At 45.8% G+C, this 22413-nt stretch overlaps 1 protein-coding gene and 2 long non-coding RNA genes across 5 annotated transcripts in view; 2 read left to right on the plus strand and 1 right to left on the minus strand.

Moving 5' to 3' along the window:
- The window catches only part of LOC126987416 (uncharacterized), a 120734-nt gene that overhangs the window by 85431 nt on the left and 12890 nt on the right, over positions 1-22413 (plus strand). The window lies entirely within an intron of this gene.
- Positions 8495-11115, plus strand: LOC126987417 (uncharacterized). The gene is made up of 3 exons (XR_007740900.1): positions 8495-8777; positions 10145-10260; positions 10976-11115. It is a non-coding gene; the product is annotated as an uncharacterized LOC126987417 (long non-coding RNA).
- On the minus strand, positions 17535-19760 carry LOC126987418 (uncharacterized). Of its 3 annotated transcripts, XR_007740902.1 has the most exons (4): positions 19009-19760; positions 18841-18924; positions 18168-18503; positions 17535-18083 (listed from the first exon to the last, which is right to left on the minus strand). It is a non-coding gene; the product is annotated as an uncharacterized LOC126987418 (long non-coding RNA). The 3 variants fall into 3 exon arrangements; XR_007740903.1 differs by lacking the exon at positions 18841-18924; XR_007740901.1 differs by having other exon boundaries at positions 18841-19760.

Here is a 22413-nt window from a genome sequence, read left to right on the forward strand (position 1 = left end):
TATTATCAAAGATCTAAAATGATCCAAAGAAAATGGATGACAAATTATAGCATCTGTTAGAACCCTAACACTTGAAAATCCAGAATACTGGCATAATATGATTTGATAATCCCATTTCAGTGTTGTGTTTGCAGTTATTTGTTGTCTGGATTTCATTGTGATTTTAACTGTTCTCAATACCACCCTTTGTTGAGTTGTGATTTTCCTTTTGCCTTCTTGAAGCTTCATCTCATTGACTGTGTATGTCATTAGAAAACAACGTTATGGAGGAACAGCGTCTGTTACTTCATAAGGTCTTCTTCTGATGACATACACAGTCAATGAGATGAAGCTTTGAGAAGGCAAAAGGAAAATCACAGCTGCAAAGCAGGGTGGTAATGGAAACAATTGGTCTATATTGGCCTGCAACCAGCTCAGAATTGGGCCGGCATTGGTATTAATAGAAGGCTGCATAGGCCCAGAATTGGCTGCAGTATGGTTACGGAATGCCAATATAGATCTGTTTCTGGCACGCAGCTTAACTGATTCAGGCCCGGGGTGCAAACATATATCGGCAAGTAAATGGCCCGCTGTTGGGCCCATTACTACGTGATGGCTTACTGATTCAAAACCGATTTGGTTTATGATGACTTGCCAGCACTGGCAAGATGCAGGCCCGGGATAACCATGTTTGCTGGGTCCTTCCTGTCCCTAGTATAGCCCGTCCACACCCAGGCCCTCCCCTCCTTCCTGTCCCAAGTGTAGCCCGTCCACACCCTGGCCCTCCGCTCCTTCCTGTCCCAAGTGTAGCCCGTCCACACCCTGGCCCTCCCCTCCTTCCTGTCCCAAGTGTAGCCCGTCCACACCCTGGCCCTCCGCTCCTTCCTGTCCCAAGTGTAGCCCGTCCACACCCTGGCCCTCCCTCCTTCCCTGTCCCAAGTGTAGCCTGTCCACACCCTGGCCCTCCCTCCTTCCTGTCTCAAGTGTAGCCTGTCCACACCCTGGCCCTCCGATCCTTCCTGTCCCAAGTGTAGCCAGTCCACACCCTGGCCCTCCGCTCCTTCCTGTCCCAAGTGTAGCCCGTCCACACCCTGGCCCTCCGCTCCTTCCTGTCCCAAGTGTAGCCCGTCCACACCCTGGCCCTCCGCTCCTTCCTGTCCCAAGTGTAGCCTGTCCACACCCTGGCCCTCCGCTCCTTCCTGTCCCAAGTGTAGCCTGTCCACATCCTGGCCCTCCGCTCCTTACTGTCCCAAGTGTAGCCTGTCCACACCCTGGCCCTCCCTCCTTCCTGTCCCAAGTGTAGCCTGTCCACACCCTGGCCCTCCCTCCTTCCTGTCCCAAGTGTAGCCTGTCCACACCCTGGCCCTCCCTCCTTCCTGTCCCAAGTACAGCCCATCCACACCCTGGCCCTCCCTCCTTCCTGTCCCAAGTGTAGCCTGTCCACACCCTGGCCCTCCCTCCTTCCTGTCCCAAGTACAGCCTGTCCACACCCTGGCCCTCCCTCCTTCCTGTCCCAAGTGTAGCCTGTCCACACCCCTGGCCCTCCCTCCTTCCTGTCCCAAGTACAGCCTGTCCATACCCTGGCCCTCCCTCCTTCCTGTCCCAAGTGTAGCCTGTCCACACCCTGGCCCTCCGCTCCTTCCTGTCCCAAGTACAGCCTGTCCACACCCTGGCCCTCCCTCCTTCCTGTCCCAAGTGTAGCCTGTCCACACCCTGGCCCTCCCTCCTTCCTGTCCCAAGTGTAGCCCATCTACACCCTGGCCCTCCCTCCTTCCTGTCCCAAGTGTAGCCTGTCCACACCCTGGCCCTCCCTCCTTCCTGTCCCAAGTACAGCCTGTCCACACCCTCGCCCTCCCTTCTTCCTGTCCCAAGTGTAGCCTGTCCACACCCTGGCCCTCCCTCCTTCCTGTCCCAAGTGTAGCCTGTCCACAACCTGGCCCTCCCCTCCTTCCTGTCCCAAGTGTAGCCCATCCAAACCCTGGCCCTCCCCTACTTCCTGTCCCAAGTGTAGCCCATCCACACCCTGGCCCTCCCTCCTTCCTGTCCCAAGTGTAGCCTGTCCACACCCTGGCCCTCCCTCCTTCCTGTCCCAAGTGTAGCCTGTCCACACCCCTGGCCCTCCCTCCTTCCTGTCCCAAGTGTAGCCTGTCCACACCCTGGCCCTCCCTCCTTCCTGTCCCAAGTGTACCTGTCCACACCCTGGCCTTCCCTCCTTCCTGTCCCAAGTGTAGCCCGTCCACACCCTGGCCCTCCCCTCCTTCCTGTCCCAAGTACAGCCCGTCCACACCCTGGCCCTCCCCTCCTTCCTGTCCCAAGTACAGCCCGTCCAAACCCTGGCCCTCATCTCCTTCCTGTCCCAAGTGTAGCCCGTCCACACCCTGGCCCTCCCTTCCTTCCTGTCCAAAGTGTAGCCCGTCCACACCCTGGCCCTCCCCTCCTTCCTGTCCCAAGTGTAGCCTGTCCACACCCTGGCCCTCCCTCCTTCCTGTCCCAAGTGTAGCCTGTCCACACCCTGGCCCTCCCTCCTTCCTGTCCCAAGTGTAGCCTGTCCACACCCTGGCCCTCCCCTCCTTCCTGTCCCAAGTGTAGCCCGTCCACAACCTGGACCTGATCTCCTTCCTGTCCCAAGTGTAGCCCATCCACACCCTGGCCCTCCCTCCTTCCTGTCCCAAGTGTAGCCCATCCACACCCTGGCCCTCCCTCCTTCCTGTCCCAAGTGTAGCCTGTCCACACCCTGGCCCTCCCTCCTTCCTGTCCCAAGTGTAGCCTGTCCACACCCTGGCCCTCCCTCCTTCCTGTCCCAAGTGTAGCCTGTCCACACCCTGGCCCTCCCTCCTTCCTGTCCCAAGTGTACCTGTCCACACCCTGGCCCTCCCTCCTTCCTGTCCCAAGTGTAGCCTGTCCACACCCTGGCCCTCCCTCCTTCCTGTCCCAAGTGTAGCCTGTCCACACCCTGGCCCTCCCTCCTTCCTGTCCCAAGTGTAGCCTGTCCACACCCTGGCCCTCCCTCCTTCCTGTCCCAAGTGAAGCCTGTCCACACCCTGGCCCTCCCTCCTTCCCTGTCCCAAGTGTAGCCTGTCCACACCCTGGCCCTCCCTCCTTCCTGTCCCAAGTGTAGCCTGTCCACACCTGGCCCTCCCTCCTTCCTGTCCCAAGTGTAGCCTGTCCACAACCTGGCCCTCCACTCCTTCCTGTCCCAAGTGTAGCCTGTCCACACCCTGGCCCTCCCTCCTTCCTGTCCCAAGTGTAGCCTGTCCACACCCCTGGCCCTCCCTCCTTCCTGTCCCAAGTGTAGCCTGTCCACACCCTGGCCCTCCCTCCTTCCTGTCCCAAGTGTAGCCTGTCCACACCCTGGCCCTCCCTCCTTCCTGTCCCAAGTGTAGCCTGTCCACACCCTGGCCCTCCCTCCTTCCTGTCCCAAGTGTAGCCTGTCCACACCCTGGCCTCCACCACCCGCACACTCACCCTGGGGCCTGCACGCCGAGGGGCTCCTCCTCCACGAGAAACACTGCCAGGGCACTTCAGGGCACGCGGCGGACCTCGACCTTGATCTTGATGTCACAGGGGACTTGTTTGCTTCCTCCTCCTCTTCTTCTTCTTCTTCTTATGCTAAGTAGGTGGGTGTACCGACCCTTTGAAGATAGACAGAATGTGTTTGAATGGAGAATAACAAACAGAAATGGAGAGGGGTTTGAGTGGGATGTAAGAAAGTGGAAGAATGTGATAGATATGGCAGTTAAAGATGAGGGATTGAGCAAGTGGAAGAATGAGATGGAAAGAAAGGAAACTCTCGACTGGTACAAGGAGAAAGAGGCCCCAAAGTGTGAGGTGTGGTATGAGGGAAGCCTGGGAGGTGATCTTCTTTTCCGTGCTAGAGCGCAGTGTCTGGATGTGAATGCAAGGAACTATAGATGGTCAGAGTCCTGCAGAAAGTGTGCCAGATGTGTGACAGGGGTGTGGACGAGACTGTGCAGCATGTAGTGCTGGAATGCAAGAAGTATGACAGGGAGAGAACGAAGATGATGCATGTGTTTTTGAGCGAGATGGGACGTGATGTAAACGGGAGGACGGCAAGTGGATGGTGCTGCTGCTGGGGCTCAGTGGAGAGACGAGTGGACGAGTGATTGAGGCAGTGAAAGAGTTCTTGGAAGGCATGTGGCGTGCAAGATGTAGGGAATGATATCTTGCCCCGAGAACATTGACTTCCCGCATGTTTTTTTTGTTTTCTCTTCACAGGAGCTGCCGATACAAAGGCCTGGCTGGGGAGAAATCCCGAGCCACCTGTGACATCAAGATCAAGATCAAGATCAGCGGCTGTGTGAGTGGGTGAAAATGAAGTCCCTCCGTCCAGTAGAGGCTGTTTGAATGGGCCCGAGTGCCCTAGTGCGGAGAAGTGAAGACACCAACCAGGCGAGTGAATGCATGAAAATTGGATGTTTGAATGTGAGAGGCTGGGGGGTGGGGAAGTATGAGGACGTGTGCAAGGAGCTGGATGAATGGAAGTATGATGTGGTAGGTCTGACTGAAACACACCTTAGAGGTAGGGTACAGTCTGAGGAGAGTGAGTATGTGATGTTAGGAAAGGGCCGCGAGAAACAGACGATGATGGGAGGAGGCGTAGCCTTTCTCCACCGAAAGCACTTGAAGATGGAAGAGTTGGATGTAGGAAACAGTGCTGGCAGTGAGGATGTTTTGGCTGTGAGAGTGGAATGCAAGGATAGGAAGGGCAGACCAGAGAGAGTAGTAATGGTTGTTGTGTACATGACTGTGGAGGGTGAAAGGGCAGTTAGGGAGAACAGGGTGAAGTACAACACCATTAGAAAAATTGTAAGGGAGCATGCAGGAGAGAGAGTGATTATTTTAGGTGACATGAACGCACACACGGGTATGCTAGGTGAACGCATGAACAGGAATGGGGAAATGTTAGCCGAGTTTGCAAGTGATATGGATCTGGAGAACCTGAATGAAACTATGGCAGAGGGACGGGTGACCTGGAGTGCGAGAGACCAGGAGTCAGCGATTGACTATATGTTGGTAAATGGAAGAATGCGTGAATGTGTGTCTCGCATGTGGATAGATGAGGAGGGAATGATCGATATTGTGTCTGACCATAATATGTTGACAGTAGAGTGCATGTTGAAGGGTAAGAATGAAATGACAAAAGAGGTCAGAAAAAAGAAGTGGAGGTTAAGAGATGTAGGATGGGAGAATTTCCAGGTAGATCTGAGTGAAAGAAACTGGGAGTTTGATGGTGTGCAGGATGTGGATGCACTGAATGAGAGGCTTGTAGAGAATGTAAGAAAAGCTGCAGTCCGCAGCATTGGGTGTGTCAAAATGAATGGTAGAAAGCGTGTGAGCAAACCGTGGTGGAATACAAGTGTTAGAGAAGGAAGGAGCGGAAGAGGATGAATAGACTGTGTCGGCGGCTGAAGAGAAAGAGACATGATAGCGAGGAAGCTGAGGGTGCGTATCAGAATGCATGGAAGGATATGTTAGGCAGCAGCGACTGACGAAACGAACGATTATGAGTGCGAAGGTTGACTGCGAAAGAGGTGTGATTCAGAGCCTGAGAGAGAAGGGGCTTGAGGGTGGCCGTGAATGGTATAGATTCCTAAGAGGTGAGAGGATGAGTGACAGTGGAAATGTAGAAAGACTGAAGGTGGATGGTGTAACAATTACAGATTTAGAGAAAATGAGGGAGGCAGTCAAGGAGTTTTGGGAGAAAATAGGAGGAGTGGGTGAAGAAATGAACGTGAGAGAAGTGGTGTGACCATGGAGAATAAAGATGCAACTTATATTAATTAAAGTATCAGTAGGTATGAAGTTGAGAGGTGTATTAAGAGAAAGAATGATGTAAAAGCAGCAGTAACAGATGATATCCCATGAGCTTTATAAGAATGGTGGTGAGAGTGTTATTGACAGAATGACTGACTTATTTAACCAGGTGTGGGAGGAAGAGAGAGTGCCGAGCAAGTGGAATGAATGTAAGGTGACTTTGATACATAAGGGTGGACACAAGAGTAGACAGGAGCTTAAGAATTACAGACCAATCTCCCTTGTAAACACAGTAGGGAAAGTTTTTTGTGCAGTGCTGAATGAAAGGTTGTGTAAATGGATTGAGAGGAATAGGGTATTAGGTGAGGAACAGAATGGTTTCCGGGTTGACAGGAGAGCTGAAGATAATATGTTTGTGGTGAATGAACTGATTGAAAGGAAAAAGAGAGCAGGAGAAAAGTTGTACTTAGGTTTTCTAGACATAGAGAAAGCTTACGACAGGGTTAATAGGAGTATGTTGGGTAGGTTCATGGAGCCGATTGGATGGAGTGTTAAGTTTGTGAACATAATTAGGAGTATGTATGCAGGCACAAGAGCTAAATACAGGTTAGGGAGCCTAGAGACAGACTGGGTGAAGAGCGAGAGGAGTGAGGCAGGGTTGCATTCTGGCACCAACAGTATTTAGCCTGGATAGAGTGGAGCTGGGGGTTAGGATGAGAAGAATGAATGCGGGAGTGAAAGTTGAGAGGACAAGTTGTGTGTGTTGTTGTATGCGGACGATGTTGTGATTTTGAGTGACTCTGCGGGATACTTACAAAGAATGTTAGATGTGGTAGGGTGCTATGGAAGAGATTTTGGTGTTAGATTTAGTAGTGAGAAGAGCAAGATTATGATAGTCAATAGGTCAGAGGATGAGAGAGAAACAACTTGGAGACTGGAAGGGAATGAGTTGGAACAGACCGAAGAATACAAGTACCTAGGGGTGTGGATGGAGGTAAATGGATGCGGCAGGGCCAAGAATGTAAAGATAAGTTTGACAAACCAGTGGGTAGGCCGTTTAGGGAGTGCAGCGAGGATGAGAGCGAGCAAGTATGATGTCATCCGGGAGGTTTGGAAGAGTGTGGCTGTCCCGAGCATTATGTATGGAATGGATGTGATGACATGGAATGAGAGTGAGATACAAAAATTGGAGGTGGGGCAAAATAGGGTAGCAAGAATGGCACTGAATGCACCAAGGTTTGCAGCAGTAGAGGCTCTTAGGGGTGACATGGGATGGAGCACGTTTAGGGAAAGACTAATAAAGGCAACCTTGAGATATAAAGTGAGACTGGAACAAATGGAGGATGCAAGATTAGCAAGAAAGTATACTTGAGGAATATAAGAGATGGCAAATGGGCGAATAAATGTAAGGAATGATAGACAGGAATGTTATGCTAAGTAGGTGGGTGTACTGACCCTTTGAGGATAGGCAAACTGTGTTTGAATGGAGAACAAACAGAAATGGAGAGGGGTTTGAGTGGGATGTAAGAAAGTGGAAGAATGTGATAGATATGGCAGTTAAAGATGAGGGATTGAGCAAGTGGAAGAATGAGATGGAAAGAAAGGAAACTCTCGACTGGTATAGGGAGAAAGAGGCCCCAAAGTGTGAGGTGTGGTATGAGGGAAGCCTGGGAGGTGATCTTCTTTTCCGTGCTAGAGCGCAGTGTCTGGATGTGAATGCAAGGAACTATAGATGGTCTGAGTCCCAGCAAAGTGTGCCAGATGTGTGACAGGGTGTGGACGAGACTGTGCAGCATGTAGTGCTGGAATGCAAGAAGTATGACAGGGAGAGAACGAAGATGATGCATGTGTTTTGAGCGAGATGGGACGTGATGTAAACGGGAGGACTGGAAGGAGTGGATGGTGCTGCTGGGGCTCAGTGGAGACGAGTGGACGAGTGATTGAGGCAGTGAAAGAGTTCTTGGAGGGCATGTGGCGTGAAAGATATAGGGAATGATATCTTGCCCCGAGAACATAGACTTTCCGCATGTTTTTTTTGTTTTCTTTTCACAGGAGCTGCCGATACAAAGGCCTGGCTGGGGAGAAATCCCGAGCCACCTGTGACATCAAGATCAAGATCAAGTGGCTTCAACCTGTCTCAAACGCTCTCCTGCAGTGACAGCCTTCCTCATCCTGGTGTCATTTCTGGCAATAAGAGGTGTCACTAACTCCAGAAGTCTGTGGTACTGGCTTTTGTCCAACCTGATCCAATTCTTCAGAGTCTCATGATCCTCTAAACTCAGCTCTTTTAACAGCCTGTGGTACACACTTTCTCTTTCCCGACGAGCCAACCATGAGCGCATCCATGCACGCTTTTTGGCTTGTTTAGCTCGTCTAAGTCTCACAATACACAGTATTAGGTTCAGAGCAGCGTATCTTTGCCGCAGCGTGGACTCCATGTTTGTTTACATTCCTTGGTCTGTGCCGACGGAAAGTTTCAGACGAAACACAGTTTGTGTGTGACAGGCTGCAGCCAAGATATCGACGATTTTCAGAAAAACGACGGAAAAAGTTGACGGAAAAAGTGCTAGTGTGACACCGCCTTAAGAACGCCTCCGTGCAAAACGTAAACATCCGACATGAATTAAGTATATATTTCAAAAGAAAAATAAAGAAAAGATGTATAAATGTACAACAGAAACATAATAAATGGCAAACACAAGAAAATACTGAGTTTTGTGGCGGATAGAAGCAGCCTCAAAGGCTGTTTTTACTCCGTCACTCGTCAATGCCCGTATCTCCCCGCCTGCGTCACGACTTGCTCTGCTGAAATTACCGCACCATAACCACGTCATCTGCCCCAATGATCTACGGGCCGGAGAACCAGCGCAGAAAAGGAGTAAGTTTAATTGGTCGCCAGATGAAACGGTCTTCTTACATCAAATTCAAGAAAAAATACGTATAATCAGAGGGTGTTATGGGAAGAGTATCACCCCTGAGGATAAGAAGAGAGCGTGGACTGAAGTGGCAGAAGCTGTAACAAGGTTAGTAATCACATATTCATGGTTCAATTAGCTTACAAACTAACCTAACCTAATCAATTGGGTATTTTTTGCATAATAACACAACCACTGACCTCCCAAACAGAACATACCTTTTCATTCTGTATCTAAATAGTTTCATTATGACCATTTCTGCCACAACCCCCTCTCCCTCAACAACCTAACATAACTAAACCTAACCATGCCAAACCTGCCCTGTCCTACCGAACACATCCTAACTTAACATGCCAAGTTTGTTGGGGGGGAAGAGGGGGTTGGTATAGATAGTTAAGGCATATTTGCCCTGTTTTCAGTCTTTATTTATTTTACTTTGTTTATTATTTTTTTTATTGGGGGGGGGATGCTAGGCATGCCAGACTATGGACACTTTTACAAGTACTTTATGTCAAGACTATATGGGAATGGGTAGGTTTTGTGAGAATGGTAAAGTAAGATTAAAATAGTATATTTATAGCATTGGTCAAACAGATTATGGTGATATAATGTTAGATTGGAATGTACTCAAGATAATTAAATTAAGGTTAATGCTTTTATTTTTTTTGTTACATATTCACATATTCATGATTCAAGTAACTTGCAAACTAACCTAACCTCGTCAAATGGGTATTTTTGTATACAAACACAACCACAGAGTTTCCAAACAGGACATACTTTTTCCTACTGCTCCATGTGAATAGCATCATCATGACCATTTCTGCTGCAACCCCCACTCCCTCAACAATCTAACATAACTAAACCAACTCCTGCTAAACCTGTCCTACCAAACACGTCCTAACCTAACATGGTAGGTCCCCAAGTTTGTTAGGGTGGAAAGGGGGTTAGTATAAGAGAGTCAAGTCATATTTACCTGTTATTTTATTTATTCCTTATTTAGATTTTTTTTGGGGGTGGGTGGGTTGGGCATGCCAGGCTCTCAACACTTTTACAAGTATTTTATGTTAAGACTATATCGGAATAGGTAGATTTGATGAGAATGGTAAAGTAAGATTAAAATATTATTTTGATAGCATTGGTCAAACAGTTTCTGGTGATATAATGTTAGGTTAGAAGTACTCAAAAGAATGGAATTAAGATTAATGCTTTGAATTTTTTTGTATAGCTGTATTGTGTAATATCCTCCTACTTAGAGAAAAGCATTTTAGAAAAGTAGGTAATGAAAAGTAGTATTTATGGCCATGTTCATAACAACTAAAAAGTTAATGTCTTATGATGCATGTAAATAAAATATTGGTACTGATTTAGCTTTCCATCACAGCATGTATTAAATGTTATTGGAGAAGTTATGGGAAATAAAAAGCATGCCATAGTGAAACAATTAAGAAACTTGCTTCACATTTATACCCTGACAGTGCCTTCCCTGGGAGTGGACCCCGTACGCAGGATGACTGTGAGAGGCGTTGGTACAACGTACAACAAAAATCAAAGCCTTGCATTGCCAAGTGCAAGAATGAGCAGCAGCAGACTGGTAATTTTTTTTAGTTGTTATGTCTTTAAATGTAAAACTTATATTAGTTAGTTTTTTATGTGCTCACAGAATGCAGCTATACTGGCCACAATGCCTTTATTTCAGCTTAAAGTTAATAAGTTCATAGCAGTGAACTGCATATTTGATATAGAAATTTTTTTAATGTTCATCTGTCAATGACTATCAATCTATCTAAATACCTTGGTTGTCTTCCCCCAGTGAAGGGTTTTAGCCAAGACAGGCACACACTTACTCACACACTCACACTCATGTACACCACTCTCTCAGCTGCACAGCCCCTGAGGGAGTAAAAAAGGCCCTCACTGTATGGGGGATTAGCTGCAGAGTTCAGACAGGAACTTCCACCAAGGCCTCACAGCATACACTGGTTTACCCCTGCCCCTTCATAACAATGACATTTCCCCCAGCACCTGAGTGCCCCACACGTGTGGCACCACAGATACGCAGGCGCCTGCCTATATAACTATGACATTAACTGTGGTAGATAAACTGGTGTATGACATCATAGGCTGCTCGTCTCATGTATTTGAAGGGTACCAGAGCCATTCAGCATTGACATGATGTGCTAGGGATAGGACAGCAGCAACAGTCAAGCAGCAGTGAAATATTGACTGGCCTGTATGTTTTTGGCAAAAACTTTTATATTCTTATTAAAACAATTTATTAATTACCCTTAAATTCATATTCTTTGTAGATACACACTTTATCAGTATTGCTAGAGACCATCCCAGCACATTGTTCATTACTTGTGGAAAAGATACCATTAGCTGCTCCAGCAACAGCCACTGCTTCAATATCTGCTGGCCCTATGACACCAGCCACTGCTTCATCATCTGCTGGCCCAATGACACCTGCCACTGCTTCATCATCTGCTGGCCCAATGACACCAGCCACTGTTTCATCATCTGCTGGCCCAATGACACCTGCCACTGCTTCATCATCTGCTGGCCCAATGACACCTGCCACTGCTTCATCATCTGCTGGCCCAATGACACCTGCCACTGCTTCATCATCTGCTGGCCCTATGACACCAGCCACTGCTTCATCATCTGCTGGCCCTATGACACCTGCCACTGCTTCATCATCTGCTGGCCCAATGACACCTGCCACTGCTTCATCATCTGCTGGCCCAATGACACCTGCCACTGCTTCATCATCTGCTGGCCCAATGACACCTGCCACTGCTTCATCATCTGCTATTTAATGACACCAGCCACTGCTTCATCATCTGCTGGCCCAATGACACCTGCCACTGCTTCATCATCTGCTGGCCCAATGACACCTGCCACTGCTTCATCATCTGCTGGCCCTATGACACCAGCCACTGCTTCATCATCTGCTGGCCCAATGACACCTGCCACTGCTTCATCATCTGCTGGCCCAATGACACCAACCACTGCTTCATCATCTGCTGGCCCAATGACACCTGCCACTGCTTCATCATCTGCTGGCCCAATGACACCTGCCACTGCTTCATCATCTGCTGGCCCAATGACACCTGCCACTGCTTCATCATCTGCTGGCCAAATGACACCACCACTGCTTCATCATCTGCTGTATTTAATGACACCACCTGCCACTGCTTCATCATCTGCTGGCCCAATGACACCTGCCACTGCTTCATCATCTGCTGGCCCAATGACACCTGCCACTGCTTCATCATCTGCTGGCCCAATGACACCTGCCACTGCTTCATCATCTGCTGGCCCAATGACACCTGCCACTGCTTCATCATCTGCTGGCCCAATGACACCAGCCACTGCTTCATCATCTGCTGGGCCAATGACACCAACCACTGCTTCATCATCTGCTGGTTAATGACACCTGCCACTGCTTCATCATCTGCTGGCCCAATGACACCTGCCACTGCTTCATCATCTGCTGGCCCAATGACACCTGCCACTGCTTCATCATCTGCTGGCCCTATGACACCAGCCACTGCTTCATCATCTGCTGGCCCAATGACACCTGCCACTGCTTCATCATCTGCTCGCCCAATGACACCTGCCACTGCTTCATCATCTGCTGGCCCAATGACACCAGCCACTGTTTCATCATCTGCTGGCCCAATGACACCAGCCACTACTTCATCATCTGCTGGCCCAATGACACCTGCCACTGTTTCATCATCTGCTGGCCCTATGACACCTGCCACTGCTTCATCATCTGCTATTTAATGACACCTGCCACTGCTTCATCATCTGCTGGCCCAATGACACCTGCCACTGCTTCATCATCTGCTGGCCCTATGACACCAGCCACTGTTTCATCATCTGCTGGCCCAATGACACCAGCCACTACTTCATCATCTGCTGGCCCAATAACACCTGCCACTGCAAGGGATGACAATGAAGCTGCTCCACCAGTCACCACCTACTTCATCGGAGTTAAGAGATGCCTTTCATAGGGCAGCAGTATAATTTTTTGATGCTGGGACTGAATATTACTGCCTCAAGGCTATGATTTTGTCACTTTTTTTTTTTTTTATTACTGAGGAGGTTAGGGTGGAAGGGGTGAAAAATAATTTGTGCTGTTTTTCGACAGAAATGATTAGCAAATTCATTCAAAGCACAAAATTTACCGGAAAAAAAATTGTGTGCCATTGTGAGTAGGTTCACTTGAGATTGGGCTCCAATACGCCTCCGTGGTCTAGTGGTCAGCATGCCTGGCTTCTACGCGGGCCCGGGTTCGAATCCCGACCTGGGCAGTCGGCGTGCAGCTCACCCAGCTGATCATCCTCCCTCTCGGGCTGGTCGATAAATGACTACCTGGGGAAATTGTGGTAGCCCGGATGTCACACTGGCCCTGTGTCCCGGGATAATGGACTCCCTCTCACCACAGGCCCAAGGCCCAATGTTACGGAGATGAGCACCGAGGCCATGCGCTGCTATAGTGTATGCCCCAACTTTACCTTTACCTTTATTGGCTCGACTGACAGACATGGCTTTGTATGTCGAAGGTCACTGGTTCAATCTCCACAGCCAGCACTCTCTAACTTGGATTTTTCTGAGTTCCCTAGAGCCTAGATTAATTTCTCGGTGTTAAATGAGGAGATTTGCACCGGCACCCAGTCATGGGTGTTACAAGGTGCGTTGTTACAATCAGGGGCGTCATTTGGCCTTCAAAAGTGGGAGGGACATTAGGGCAGACAGTTTTATATATATATATATATATATATATATATATATATATATATATATATATATATATATATATATATATATATATATATATATGTATATTTACCATCATTAGCTTATAACACCTTTAGGCACTGATCATATTTGCATTTTATGTAGTCTGTGATGCAGGCAGGATATTCATTAGCACCTAATTAGACTCATGCTGCTCTCCAGTGCTCTCTGATGAACTCACAATCAAAGATGTAGTATACCTATATGGTAGCATTGAGTAATCTTAGGTTACTTGGTAAAGTGTTCACCTAAGTCCGACCCAAGCTGACAACATAAACCTAAGCGTGTTTGCAAGCTGAGTGTTTAGAATATTGGCATAATAATAAAAGATGCTGAAAACTGGATTCCACTACTTTATTGGATATATGAATAATTATATACTGAATTTGTAATGGAGCTAAGATAAAAAAAGCTATGTTTTCAGCGGTCATACCATGATCCCATGAAAATAATTAGCTTGACATATATAATTAATTACTACGTATTTTGGTATGATGACCATTGCACGTTAATACCATAGGTTTGCTAGCATTGAGTAATCTTAGGTCACTTGGTAAAGTGTTCACATAAGTCCGACCCAAACTGACAACATAAACCTAAGCGTGTTTGCAAGCTGAGTGCTTAGAATATTGGCATAATAATAAAAGATGCTGAAAACTAGATTCCACTAATAGAGTAATTATATACTGAATTTGTAATGGAGCCAAGATAAAAAGCTATGTTTTTCAGTGGTCATACCATGATCTCATGAAAATAAATAGGTTGACATATATAATTAATTACTACGTATTTTGTTATGATGACTATTGCACATTAATACCATAGCTTTGAATCCAATGATGAATATCTTCAAGCAAGACACAAATAGCAACAGATTGGTCACCAATTCATTCAGTAAACACAATACTCCAGAAAAGTATACACTGAATTCACAATAAAGTTGTTTTTCCACTTGGAACTTTGTAAACAGAAACCAAGTAACCTCGTTTTACTTCACTCATAAGTCATGATGTTCGCGATGTGGTCACCTCGACCTTTCGTTCCTCCTCCCTCACACTGGCAGACGTCTCTAACAAGCTTTCTTACCACCATTATCTCAATATGAATAACCGGCAGCAATAATTATAAATCATATTCTAAATGACATTTTAATGCAATTTTAATGTCATCTTTTTCATTGCATGTGTACCTTTCTGCTATAAATAAAAGTTTTTTTCCCATGTTTTGTTTTCCTTAACTCGAATATTTCACATTTTAATCAATAACAAAGGCATCAAACACTAATTGTATGTTCAAGCTATGTTTATTTTTTTTTTCTGTTGACAAACTACATCGTTTTCCTTTGGTGACATTATTTTCACATGGGTACAGTCTATCACTCCCACAACACCGGCAAGTTGGTAGAATTCTGCTTGCTTTACACGGATCTCCACCCTATCAAGGGGAGACTGGATAAACCTCCCGACTACCTACGGGGCACTGAGGGCGGCCAGAGTTTCCACAATCACCCTGCTTACACTACTCTGGCTTACCCCCTAACTCATCACTTGAACACTGCAGCATTTTTCCTGTAGCCAAGTACCTTTAAGTCAAAATCACTCAACCCCGGGGTGCGGGAATGCTCCCTTTGAACTGGATCTTGTAGCTCTCTTCTCACCAAATCAGTCACATACTCCATTCCTGCACGGTCTAATATGTATGTCTTGACAAGTTCACCATCGTTATACAGTTCCAAAGCGCCCTATCAAACTCTAAATTGCGGAGGCGGGCTTCTTCTTCTTCTTCTTCTTCTTTTGACCTGTAACGCTTTGTATCGCTTCTTAGGTCCTCCTCCTCTCGTTCCTCCCTTCTTCTTATTCACACAACTTTCTTTTCAGCGTTATGTAATTTTCTAACCTGAAATAAAGCCACTTATATTCACTTATTCAGACATTTGTGCCCTTTTTTCCCAGCACTGCGCGAGAAACACTTTTGCCAACTTTACCATTTTTCTTTCTGTTTCCTTTTTGTCTCCATACAGCCCCAACACCGTGCAGATCGCCCCGTTTTCCTCCTCTAGTCTCCCAGCCCACTCCTCTCCGCCTATTACCATCACTACTCCTGCCACCAACTCCCCTCTCTGCCTCTCATAGTTGGTGCATTCCACTATTAGGTGTTCTACTGTTTCCATCTGCCCCGTCCTACAGCTACAGTCCTGGTTTCCCCCGTCCCTGTTCCTGCCGTTTACCTCCAGGGTTCCTGTTCTTGCTTTAAACAATAGTTTGCTCCCCCAGTCTCCTACATGCCAGTGTACTCCCTCTGGTTTCTGTTTCCTACTGTACCATTTTAGCGTTGACTTGCCACTCATTCCTTCCTGCCATTTGACTTGTCCGTTCCTTTCTACTGCCTTCTTCACATCCCTGATCTCCATTTCATTCCACTCTTCCCTCAGGTGTTCTCTCCTTTTCCACCTCTCTAACTCTTTCCCCCAGGTGGACTTGTTTCCATTTTCTTGCAGTATTTTCTTTGCCCATCTCTCCTCACTACTCTTTTCAATTTTCTTAAGGAAGCTTAACTTGCCCTTTACAATTCTTTCCTTGAACGTACTCCATCCCATATCTCCTCTGACGGCCTCTACCGCTGTGCTCCTAGGGGCTCCTAATCCCCACCGGCCTACTGTGTTCTGAACCTTTTCTAGCTGTGCGATGTCCCCTTCTCTGTAGTGCGTTATCTCTGATCCATAGAGGCAATATGGTACACCTACTCCTTTCCACAGACTTCGCCCTACATCATATTTGTTTACTACTCTATTGCCTCCATTTATTATCATCCCTGACATCCTCCTTGCCTTCCCTTCATTCACTTTCCTCTGTTTCTCCCCTCCTATGCCTTCCTTGCTAACCTCCATTCCTAGGTACATATATTTATCGACTACCTTGCAAGATTTCTCAATGACTTGGAGATGTTAGTGCAATTAAATGTATCAATTATGATACATTTTTTCTTCACTCATAGTCCGAAATGCAAAAATATGCACTTCACTATATTAGAGAATGTTGATTTAGCTCATTAGTTCTACACATGTCCACATTTAATAAATACTGATAATTACATATTTTAATTCGAATTTGCATTGAATATTGTATAAATAATACATAGAAAAAAAGGATAGAGAGACAGACAGAGAGGCTAAGTTACATATATAGATAGGTAGATAAAATACTGACATGTAGAAAGACAGGAAATCCGGGGGCCATGTTGATATGGGTCTGGGTCTGGGATTCACTATTAACTTTACTATTAAGTGTTTAGAAGTCCTCGCCAGCACTCTCAAGTTAATACCAAAGTTAAGAGTAGGTATTAGGCTAATAGTTGTTGAGGATACACTTTTGAGAGTGAAGTTAATACCAAAGTCGAAAGTTAATACCAAGTTTAGTATTAATAGTTGTCGAGGATACGGGCCCTGGTACATTGGTGCACCAATACGCAGTAGAGGGAAAAAATATTAGTGGTCCGCGATTTGGTATATATTTGTACCATGGATTTTTACACTATACTACAGGCTATCCTCTCATAATGATACGTAATTCCTCTCTCTGCACAAGTCCAACGGACACTGGCGTGGTGGGCACCGTGAAAGTTCCGCGGAGCAGGCAAGAGCGCTGAGTTGCCAAACGCGATTAATGTGTTAACAGGCCTTAAAACTATCAAGCTTGCAGCTTTGGTCGCTGGATATTGTCCATTTACGTGTAGTTCTGTCTTAACATTGTTACGAATATCACTTCAGATTTATTTAGGTTAGTTCAAAAGACATATTTATCAATGAATATATTATTGCATTAGCTTATTATCAGTACACGCACTATTTGCCTGACCCGGTGGCCTGTGGCTTGCCTTCGGTGCACCCACCACCGCCCTGATCCCTCCCACCAACTTCAGTTTCCTTACCAGTCTTTTTTTTTTTTTTCAGCATATTACTTTGTGTCCCAATGTCCACCACTGGTGTTAGTGTTGAAGTGAGGCATCGAGACAGTTGCTGTGGTCAGTACTTGTTCCGTCCTTGCTACCGCTGATTTCAGGACTCCTTGGTGCATCCCTCGCCTTGCCTGCTCAATTGGTCACTGAGTGTGGCTTTGAAGCAACCTCACCGCCTTCTCCAGCATCTCTGAGGTTCCTCAAGGCCAGCCAACTCCTCACATCCAGAGTAGTGTTGCAGTGGAGGCTGCAAGGCGGGACAGCAGCTGGAGTGGCTGGGATCAGCAGGAGCAGACTGCTACTGGTGTGAGGTTCAGGAGTGATAAAAAACACCACCAACACAACCACCACTAACAACAACAACTGCTGGCCTCTTCATCCACAAAGGGGGAAGTTTGAATTTCAGAAGTGTGAGAAGATCTGAGAATGAGAGCAAGTTTACTGACCAAAGCCAAGAGTGTGAGAAAAGACATGCAGGGAAGGATGACCTCAACAAATACACCCACACACTCTGGTGTAAGACCTCATGAAAGTCGGGAGTGTGGCAAAAGGTTTAGTAATAGGAGTAACCCCAAACATCACACCCTTACACACACTGGTGCAAGAAACCATGAGTGTGAAGTTTGTGGGAAATGTTTCAATCAGAAGGGTCACCTCAACACACACACCCTTACACACACCAGTGCAAGCAATCATGAGTGTGAAGTTTGTGGGAAATGTTTCAGTCACAAGGGTAACCTCAACACACACACCCTTACACACACTGGTGCAAGAAATCATGAGTGTGAAGTTTGTGGGAAATGTTTCAGTCAGAAGGGTCACCTCAACACACACACCCTTACACACACTGGTGAAAGAAATCATGAGTGTGAAGTTTGTGGAAAATGTTTCAGTCTGAAGAGTATCCTCAGGAAACACACCCTTACACACACTGGTGAAAAAGATTATAAGTGTGAAGTTTGTGGAAAATGTTTCAGTCAGAAGGGTACCCTCAAATTACACACTCTTACACACACTGGTGAAAGAAATCATGAGTGTGAAGTTTGTGGGAAATGTTTCAGTCAGAAGAGTAACCTCACTCTTACACACTCTTACACACACTAGTGAAAGAAATCATGAGTGTGAAGTTTGTGGGAAATGTTTCAGTCAGAAGGGTCACCTCAAATTACACACTCTTACACACACTGGTGAAAGAAATCATGAGTGTGAAGTTTGTGGAAAATGTTTTAGTCACAAGGGTAACCTCAAATTACACACTCTTACACACACTGGTGAAAGAAATCATGAATGTGAAGTTTGTGGGAAATGTTTCAGTCGGAAGGATAACCTCAAATTACACACTCTTACACACACTGGTGAAAGAAATCATGAATGTGAAGTTTGTGGGAAATGTTTCATTCAGAAGAGTAACCTCAAATTACACACTCTTACACACACTGGTGAAAGAAATCATGAGTGTGAAGTTTGTGGGAAATGTTTCAGTCAGAAGAGTAACCTCAAATTACACACTCTTATACACATTGGTGAAAGAAAGCATGAGTGTGAAGTTTGTGGGAAATGTTTCAGTCGGAAGGGTAACCTCAAATTACACCTTGTTACACACACTGATGCAAGAAGTCATGAGTGTGAAGTTTGTGGGAAAAGGTTCAAACTGAAGAGTATATTGGACAGGCACCTCTTCAGACACTCTGGTCATAAAGGGTTCAAGTGCGATGTTTGTGGGAAACGTTTCATGACTAAGTGTGAGATTGTCAGGCACATGAAGGTCCACTTCTCCTGAGGTGCTGTGCTGATTCAGTTCTGCTGTGTGTGTGAGTGCAGGTGTTTGTTGTGGTGGTGTTACAGGGCTGTGTGTAGCACAGAGAACAGAAAATATTCATCTGTTGGAACAAATGGTGACTGTGACGGCATGATCTGTTATTCACTTTCCACCCCAGGCTTCATGTGGTTGGTGGGTCCTGTGAAAGGTCTGATCTTTTTGGTGACTGTGCTGGGCTGGTTGTTGTGGCCTGGGCTTATTGGTCAAGTGTGTGTGTGTTAATAGTAATAATATAGTGTATTTGGTCTTACCAGCCGCTAAGCTAAAAATGTACACATTATAAACACATTGTAAAGAACAGTAGGTAGGGGTTCAGGGATCTAACACATCAGTGGGAGGTTGGAATGATAGTGGTGGGAGGGTTGAGTGCAGTGTGGTGGTGCCGGGGAGGGGGAGGACATCCTCTTCCAGATGGTGGCAAGGTGTTAGTCCCAAGGTGTGACATTCATGTAGGTGTGAAAGAGGGGTGACGATATGATTGAGCACATGCTACTTGAGTGATGTATGTATATAAGAGAAAAGGGATTATGGTAACAGTTGTGACTGAATGGAATAGGATGTTGGAGAGGGATGTAAAAGGTTAAATGCATGCAATATTATTTCAGCTGAGGTCATTTTCAAAGCAGACAATTGTTGTCATTCAGTAGATCATGTCATTCTTAATCATCAGAAATCATTTTCAAGACTCAATTCTGACCTGTCACATTGCGTAGATCTTGTCATTCTTAGTCAGTTGAGGTCATCTTGAAGCCAACAATTCTTGTTTCATAGTTCAATTCTTGTCATTTTCCCTCTTTGTTCCTCAGATATATTTTTCAAATTAATATCATATTTATTTCCATTTATTTCATTTTGGGAGCAGGCATAAAGGCCAGGTTATGTTAGGTTACCTTATATTTAGTTTAACTAGGTCAGATGAGATTTGGTTACATTTAATTTGATTAGGGTAGTTAGTTTTAATTGTGTTCAATGAATGTGTAATATGCTTCAGTTATATAATGTGTACTCGCCATTGCCAATGGAGCTTGGGAGTAATAACACATGACTTAGTCATTCACTTTTTTTTATTGGATTAACCTGCAGTTTGAGTATTACAGCTTGATGTAGCACGTAACAGCTGATACAGCACAACAAATAAGTAATTACTGAGAAATCATCTATACAGGAAGGTAGTTGGTGTGGAAGAGAAATGGCTACTAACTCTGCCCTGTGCACAGGGGGTGATAAGTGGTGCCACAAAGAGATGCTCAGGGCTGAGAAATGTAAATCAAGTAGTGGTGCATTACAGGTGCCCAGTTTGTGAAAGACGGGACAGGAAACGGAGGAAATAGGTAACTGGAACTGTGTGGCAAAGCAGAAGGGAGGAAAGGACCTGCAGAAGCCACTGCCTCAACAGACTATTGGAAATGGTTTGACTATAGTAAGTCTGCTGGTCAACAGAAAAATATTCTTAATGTCGTGCCTGGCATGGGCACTCCTTAATAATGTTGGTTAATTATACCTCAAAGTAGAATTAATTGTTGATCACTTAAACCAGAGAGTAAAATTAGTAGTTCATTTACCAAGTCTAATAAGGCACCGTTATCACACAGGATTATCATCTGCCAAATAATATGGGTAGCGTGACTTTAACACTATTACTTAAGGTAAATATATTTGTTTAGAGATTCTGATGATGAACTAAGGGTCAAGGGACAGGATTCAGCCATACAAGACTAAATTGTCGCTCATAACACTTAGAACTTAGTCTAATTATAAACTAACATGTAAACACAAGAAACAAGTAGCACCAACACACGAAGAAAACCTATTGTTATGCCGGACGTGTTACTTGGGTTCCGTGTCGCCGTCAGGAGACTCCGTGAGAGGGAGATATGGAAACACCTTGCACAGCTTCTGTAGTTTAATATTCTTCCTTAGTTGTACAATTCACTCTTGACTCTTCACTGACCACTAGCTTACTATGACTGGGACTAACTCCTCTCGCCCTCTTCTCCTATATATACCGAACAGTACAGTCTAGAACGTTACAGTATATATTAGATTATACAAGAACATGTAGCAAAAATATGTGCGAGTTGGCAACACTTCCCGCCTGGCGCCTGGCCAGGGCGCAGGCGGGCCTTGCTCCCCCCCTCTACTCGCTCCTCCCGGAGCCTTCCGGAGTCCCATAGACCCCGGGGGAAGCTTCCAGCACAACACTATCAAGTGTTCCCACTAACATGTGGTAAAAAACCTGCTCACTCAGTCTAACATCACTCATCAACTTAATTAAGCCTTGACTACAACTACCGAGTGTTTGCGCTCCACCGTGGTTACCCCTGATAATGACACACACCATTTGTCCTTTACCCTCTTTCCTCCTCCCGCACACAACCCCCAGGGCATGCTGGCTTGGGTCCCGACAGCAGTCAGCCAGCCTACCATCAGACAGACTTACTTCGACACCTCGTATAAAAGTCCTTAAATATAATATTATAGCCTTGGTATATTGAACACTTCTATGTATGTGAGGCCAGTTATGCTATTCGAAGCAACAAGTTGAAGAGGATGACATGGAGCCAAGAGTGCAGAATGCTGAGATACATGGGCCATGTGAGATGGACAAGTAGGGTATCAAACTAGGTGATAAGAATGTGTGGTGTGGAGGTGGTGCCCCTCTTGATCAAAGACACTGAAGTTAGGGTTGACTGAAGATCTGTTAGGCAGCATGTTGGTAACCCTCCGTCACTTGTCAATGGTTGAAAACTCTCAGAGTCTTGCAGTGGGAGTCGAGTCCTCTGGATCACCACGTACACACGCTGACCACTCCCACCGGTGCACCATACGCAATCTGCAGGTGTAAGCTGATATTAATTACATATTAATAATAATCGCCATATAAATTAAGATTGTTGTAGTTAGTGAAGAAGTTATTTAAGTTTTCCATGAAAGTACAGTTTCTTTAATTGCTCCTCCACATATTTTTATAAATCCAGAAGTTTAAGCTGAAATTACTGAATCCATTATTTTCCTTTATTATAATTAATTTCATTTAGTTTCCGTAAATCAAGTTTTGTATTCTTAGTTGAACTGAGATAGGTATATATTTGCCTTTCTCGGGTTTTGTCTGTACAAGTTCCTGTCGTTGAAAATAAACACGATTCAGCAAGAAGAGCGAGACCA

The sequence above is a fragment of the Eriocheir sinensis genome, chromosome 64 (genome assembly GCF_024679095.1).
Source record: "Eriocheir sinensis breed Jianghai 21 chromosome 64, ASM2467909v1, whole genome shotgun sequence".
Taxonomy (NCBI): Eukaryota; Metazoa; Arthropoda; class Malacostraca; order Decapoda; family Varunidae; genus Eriocheir; species Eriocheir sinensis.